This window comes from Arachis ipaensis, chromosome B06 (assembly GCF_000816755.2).
Source record: "Arachis ipaensis cultivar K30076 chromosome B06, Araip1.1, whole genome shotgun sequence".
NCBI classification, from domain to species: Eukaryota; Viridiplantae; Streptophyta; class Magnoliopsida; order Fabales; family Fabaceae; genus Arachis; species Arachis ipaensis.
In genome coordinates this window covers 46,305,487-46,312,605 of record NC_029790.2, presented here as the reverse complement: position 1 = coordinate 46,312,605, position 7,119 = coordinate 46,305,487, and the positions used below count along the sequence as shown (strand labels likewise).

Genomic DNA, 7,119 nt, shown 5'->3' with positions numbered 1-7,119 from the left:
ATCACATAATTACATAAATATACATTAAACAATGGATATAGACTTAAACAAACCAAAGATTGCAATCATAGAGAAGAGCAACACACAATAATGGAATAAGTGGTCAAATAATGTAACAACACAATAAGGCTCAAAATCTCACAAGTTATGTGTTCTTTAACTCAAAAAACATATCCCACAATGTATAAATCATGCAAGTTTCAAAAGATTTCAACTCAATTCAATTTGAATTTCAATGCCCTATATAAAAAGTAAGCTTCTTTGAAATTTCATTAATTTGACTAATATTTATTCTATATATATATATATATATATATATATATATATAATGTGATTGGATGGAAAAAGTAAAAAAAAATCCTAAGTTTAATTCCTACTTTCAATCAAACCAAAATAGCAAATGCATAGGAAATCAAACTTAGGTGCAATCATCACATCATCCAAATCACAATCAAGACTAAAAACCAAAAAGCATATGTACAAGCCAAAATTGAAGGCAAAAATATCAAAATATGCATAACTATTATATAATACTAAGTTATGTACAAGCAAAATTAAAAAGTGCAATAAGCTAAGAAAGTGCAATAAACTAAGTAAAAAGTTCCTCAAAAGGATAAAATATATACAAAGTACCAAACAAAACATAAAAAAGAAACTACCCTAAAGGTGTTCGTTCGGAAATGAAGATTGTCACCCAAAATGTGCTGCTGAAGTTGGACAACCTCCCCACACTTAAGATGTAGCACCGTCCTCGGTGCTCATGATTATGCAGAGTGGAAGGAGTCGTCGCTATCATCAGCTCTTCCGTCTGCTTGTGGTTCTCAGATCTCCTTTGGCTCATGATGTTGGTCCTCCTCCTCCTCAGAATGCTCGGAGGGAGTGTCAAGCTCAGGCAGAATGTAGGTGCCGTTGGAGAGGATGATCCTCCTCAAGTGAACAGAAGTTGTAAACTGAATCACCAAACAGCATATATGAAGTGAACAAATAATGTAAATTTGAATGGAAGCATACATGAGAGTCAAATTAAATCAAACAGAAACAACTTTCAATCAAATTCAGGACATGAGGAAAGCTAACTTGCTTGTTTATCAATGAATAAAAGAAGGAAGGAACGTTATTACTATGCACAAAGAGAAAGAAAACGGTTAAAAGTTAAAGGTTAATGTTAGTTGAAAAATAAAAAGAAAGTTAAAATTTAAAAGTTATGTTAGTAAAAAGAAAATAATTAGTTGAAAAAGAAAAGAAAGAAAAGATAGTCAAAAGTTATGTTAAGAAGAAGAAAAAATTAGTTGAAAAAGAAAAAAAAAGTCAAAAGTTATATAATGAAAAAGTTGGTTGAAAAAGAAAACAAAGGTCAAAAGTCATATAAAGAAAAAGGAAGAGTTAGTTGAAAACAAAAAAGAAAAGCAAAATTTATGTGCATAGCAAAAACGTCCCTTAACAATTTCCAAAACAAGCAAGTTCAAGTTCAACTTCTCAACAATTCAAGATGCCAAAACAAGTGACGCACATGTATGTGTAGAGCACATAATCAAGTAATTATCAATCACAAGCAAAGTGGCATAAGTTTAAGCAATTTGGTATTGGCAAAATCAAAACATTGAGAAACAAGTTAATCAAGAAACATTCAAACACCAAATTCAATGAGGCATAAAAGTCACAAGTTAAAACAAGAATGGAAAACCTCATGATCTATGTGACTTAATGTAAATTAGGTATGAATAGAATGAATCAATTCAGCCACATGGATTTAAAACCTTCAATCTTGTGAGTTTATGCAAAAGAGGCTCAAAATCTCAAAAGAGTTTCAAGTTATGGTCAATTTGAAAATTCACTCAAACTATTCAATGCATAGAAGTAAATCAGCATTATAAACAAGCAAATAATGTTATAAGTATGACCAAAACTTGTAAACAAGTTCTTGAGGAGTTTCCAAAATCATTTAGCAAACAAAATTCTATTGACACATAATTTCATCAAATAGAAGCTTGTTGCACCAAATAAAACAATTTTATTTCATGAAACATGGTTAGAAAAAATCCGGCAGCATTTCATCACAAAATCGGCCATTCCCCAAACTCAATCAATCAATTCAAATTCCATATGAATGTATTACAATTAAACACCAAAAACTAGATATGGATTCACATGAATTGAGAAAGTAAGCTAACAAACAGCAACAAAACATTAATAAGCAATTAAGCAACCAGCAGCCATGAGCAAATAATGGCCTAAGTTACAGCACCAAGACAGTAACAATGAGCAAAAGCAAGAGATTCGGGTAGCTTTCCTTTCTCTGAATTCAATAACCATTCCAGAAGCAGCATGAGTTCAAACAATTAAGCATAATTGAACCCAACAATGAAGTAAAAATTTAAGAAGAACTCAGCAGCAATCAAATTGAAATTTATAACAGCCTTCAGCAAGAGTAGAGCAGCAATAAGACTATGCAGCAGCATGAACAAATCAATTCAGCACAGGGCAAATCAATGAAAGAGCAACATTCCAAAAAGCATTATTAATCAAAACAAACCTAAATCATTGCAGTTCATATAACTTGGTCCAAGCAGCAAGCAAAGCAACACTCAGCAACAACAAGCCAAGAAATGTTAATGAAACAGCAACTCCTTTATAGCATCATCAACTCAAACAAGGCTAAATCCACTATCCAAGCCAAATTCTCTAACAACCTAATCAACTAACATGCATTTCTAACTAACTTAATCAACAAAAATTAAACTAAGCTAACAGAAACCAGAAAAGAGAATAGAAAACAGAAAAGAAAATGGAACCTGGAAGGAAGGAATGGAACAGGGAAGGGGAAGGGGAGGTGGTGGGGCCAAGGGCAGTGTTAGAGAGGGAAGTCGGCACAGTGCTGGAAGACACAGGGGATACGTCGCAGCAGCTGGACTCGCTTGAGACGAAGAGAACAAGAGCTTGTACTTGCTCTGTTCTTCAACCCAAAAGGAACGAGAGGGTCAGGGGTGAGAGGGCACATGAAGAAGAAGAAAAAGGGGCGCGGCGGTGTGGGTTGTGGTCGGCGGTGAAAACGGAGGGTGACGGTGGTTGGCAGAGCTAGGGTTCAGTGGTTTCGCGAGTGAGATGGAGAGAGGAGAAGAGTGTGAATGAGAAACAGGGAAGAGGAAGAGAAGAGGTGAGGTTGCCGGCGACTGCGAGCTCACTGGTTGCAGAGCGTGGTGCGGTGGCCCTTGGGCTCACGGTTGTGGTGGCGGAGGTCAGGGTTCTGCGACGCGGAGAGAGGAGGGTTGGGCATGGGAAAGAAGATGAAGAGAAAATGGAGGCTCGGTGACTGGAGGCTGAGAAGGGATGGATTATGATGGTGAAGAAGATGGATGTTGAAACGGAGAAGCTGATGGCTGTTGGGTGGCTCAGAGAAGAGGAAAAGACAACAGAAGCGGAGAGGAGGGTAATGCGGATGCACCAACTGTGAGGGCACTCCCAGCAGAGAGGCGTGAATTGGGGGTGCGTACGCACTAACGCTTGTGCGTATGTACGGATAGGAAAATGGGCAATAGTGCGTACGTAAGTATTGTGCAAACGCTGCCAGCAGAGGGTGTCTATGAGGGACTATTTAAAGCATTAGTAATATGCACAAACAAAAATCTACCTAAAATTATTTCAACCATCCAAAAATTAATAAAAAATTTTAAACATGCAACACAAGTTAAAAAAGCAATATAAATAAAATTACTAACTATTCACATATGCATTTTAAAGCAAGAATTTATTAAGCAAGCTAACAACCAAGAGACATATTTACAAGTAAAAACAAGCAACCAATAAAAAACAAACTATTCACATATTCACATACTAACAATAGCCAACAATATAACACAATTGCAATCCCCGACAACGGCGCCAAATTTGATAACGTCCAATTGCACGAGTTTGGATTTTCACACTAAAAGTAGAATTTGTCCGTTGCAAGTATAGTCCAAACCCAACAATTGAACATCAATCAAATAATAAATTCAATACAAAACATATAATCGAGAGTATTTAAACTTCGGGTCTTCTTTCCTAGGAATTGCAATTAAGTGTCATATCATTGGCTATGAGGAAATTTGGGGTTGTGAATGCAAGAGAGAGCAAGCAATGTAAATGGCAAGAAATTAAACTGCAAAAGGGTAACTTAGCATGCAAGAAAGTAAAAGTCAAAGCAAGTAAAAGCAATGAAAATGGCAATTGAAAGCTAAAAAGGAATCTTGGTGAGAATTGGTTAATTAAGGATTCCTATCATAGTTGTGGACCACAAACATGGTAATTATGTGTAGATTAATCCCAATTAGTCAACCCTACATCGAGAATAAGTCAATTAGGCATAATTAATTTCAATCCACAAGTCCTAATCAACTCACTAATTAACTTAGTGAAAGATTAGCGTCAGTGGAAACCAAATTAATTAACAACCCTCACACAATATGAAATGGACATCCACCACTCAAGTTCACCTAAACCACTCAATTTCTCAACCAAGAGTGAGAAAAACTATGCAAAAACCTAACCAAGAATTTTATCAAACACTTGGTGGGCATAAAAAGAAAGCATGGTAAATGACAAGAAATAATAAATGCTACAACTACCAATTGCAAGGAAAATAAAGATAGCAACTCAATAAAGCAATAAAGAGGCATGAAACATAAAATTGCATTAAATGTAAATTAAAGTAACAAGAGTGCAAATACATAAAAGTGGCAAAAATGGAGAAAGTGACAAGATAAAATAATGAAATTAAGACAATAGAACAAGGAAAGGTAGAAGAAATTAAAGTAAAACAAGAATTAAAAAGGCAAATTACAAGGAAAATAAACTAAGAACCCTAATTTCTAGAGAGAAGGAGGAGCTTCTCTCTCTAGAAAATGAATTACATGATAAAAATCTACCCTAATTACTCCCCCCTTCACATGGAGTGAGGCCTTTCTTAATATAGGAAGAATTAGCTTCAGAAATTCCAAAAACTGGGCTCTGGAGGCCCAAAAATTGCCCCTAGCGATTTCCATTAAATGAGTCACGCGCTGGGACGTGTGCAGATGCACAGGTGTGTGCATCTGCACACATGCTGATTTTCTTCTTGTACGTATGCACAGGTTGTCGTGCGTATGCACACATGGTTTTGTGGCTTTTGTGCGTACGCACCCTAGGTCGTACGCACGCACACTCCAATGTGTGCTTCTCCTTTGTTTTCTTCATGTTTTCCCCCTTTGTACATGCTTTTCCATCACTTCTTCCATCCATATTTTCCTTGGAATCCTGAAATTACTCATCAAACACATTAAGGCATCGAATGGAATGAAAGTGGAATAAAATTAGCTATTTTAAGTCTTAAAAAGCATGTTTTCACAATTAAGCACAAATCTAAGGAGAATTACAAAACTATGCTATTTAAAGGAATAAGTGTAGGAAAAGTTGATGAAATCCACCCAAATAGAGCAAATAAATATCATAAAATGTGGATTCATCAAGCAGCATGGCGTGACACGCTAGTACAAGATTCCAGAGAAGAGGTTGAAGGCTAAAAAGTCCTGGGCGTGCCCCTTGAGATCGAAGGCGTCGCACACCAAGCTTTCATCCTCACTTAGGCGTGCCACTTGAGCATCTAGGCGTGGCACGCCAATGTACAAGAAAGCCAAAGCAAAGGCTGGGCGTGCCACTTGGTATTGAAGGCGTGGCACGCCAGCTTAAGATTCTCACCTGGGCGTGCCACTTGAATGCTGGGCGTGGCACGCTAGTTACTGGAACCAAGAGGAACAATGGGCGTGGCACGCCAGACCTTGGGCATGGCACGACAGTTATATTTTCTAGAGACGGAGATAGGAGGCCAACCATATGGGTGTGCCACTTGGTATCGAAGGCGTGGCACACCAGCTACCATTCTCCACCCAAGCGTGCCACTTGAGTCTCAAGCGTGGCACGCCATCATCACCAATCACCCAAGAGAAGACCTGGGTGTGCCACTTGAGTCTCAGCCGTGGCACGCCATCATCAACAATCAACCAAGAGAAGACCTAGGTGTGCCACTTGAGTTCTGGGCGTGGCATGCCAGCGAAGGAGCCAAGCACAAAAATGGGCGTGGCACGCCAGATCCTGGGCGTGCCACGCTAGTTCAGTTTTCCAGAGAGGAAGTCCAACCATACATAATGGGCGTGGCACGCCAGACCCTGGGCGTGCCACGCCAGTTCAACTTTCCAGAAGCAAGAAGAAGAGGGAGAAGGCCTGGGCGTGCCACTTGGGCTCGAAGGCATGGCACGCCAGGCTATCCAAGGTTTTAAAAAGGCCTGGGCGTGCCACTTGAAGTCAAAGGTGTGGCACGCCAGGCTACACAAGTGCTTAAAGAACCCTGGGCGTGCCATTTGGGCTCGAAGGCATGGCACGCCAGGGAGGCCAATGAAGGAAGGCGTGCCACTTGAAGAGTTGGGCGTGGTACGCCAAACCAGATTTAGAGTTGGGCGTGGCACGCCACTGAAGTGCCATTCACACGCCAGTTGGGAGATCACATTTATTGAGTTTCTTTTCCCTCCAAGTTGTATTTTTCTTTTCACTTTTGTAATTCCTTTATTTTCTAGTGCTAGGAGTAGTATAAATACCCCCTGAAGATACTGAAAAAAGGGTTAAGCAGTTGGGAAGCTAAGTTGTGGAGTAGAGTTTTTAGTTAGATTTACTTTTTCACTTTATCATCTCTCCATATCTTGTACTTTTCTCTGAGCTATGAGTAGCTAAATTCCCTCTCATTGAGAGAGGAAGCTCTGTTGTACTTGATGGATTAATGACAGTTAATTTCTTCTTTTCTTTATTTTCTCTTTGATTTTCTAGAAGGAATTTTGTTTTAATGCTAGTGTTCAATTATCCTGGAAAAGAGATTGAATGCAAAATGGGTTTCATGGGAACCTTGGAAAAGGAAACATGAAACCAAGCTAGAAATCCCTTCTCACACTTGAGTAAGATCTGGGTTTTGGTGTTTGGATATGGTGACATAGAATCCTCCCTCTACTTGGACCTATGATGATGTATGGTATAATCAGGGACCAATCATATCTATCTTCATGAGCAATTAGACCAAAGAATTGGCTATTGATCAAGATCTGAGAGATTAAGTCACCA

The 7,119-nt window shown here is 38.7% G+C and overlaps 1 long non-coding RNA gene across 1 annotated transcript; it reads right to left on the bottom strand.

The window, feature by feature from the left end:
• Positions 491-3,176, bottom strand: LOC107648759. The gene is made up of 2 exons (XR_001622060.2): positions 2,793-3,176; positions 491-950 (listed from the first exon to the last, which is right to left on the bottom strand). It is a non-coding gene; the product is annotated as an uncharacterized LOC107648759 (long non-coding RNA).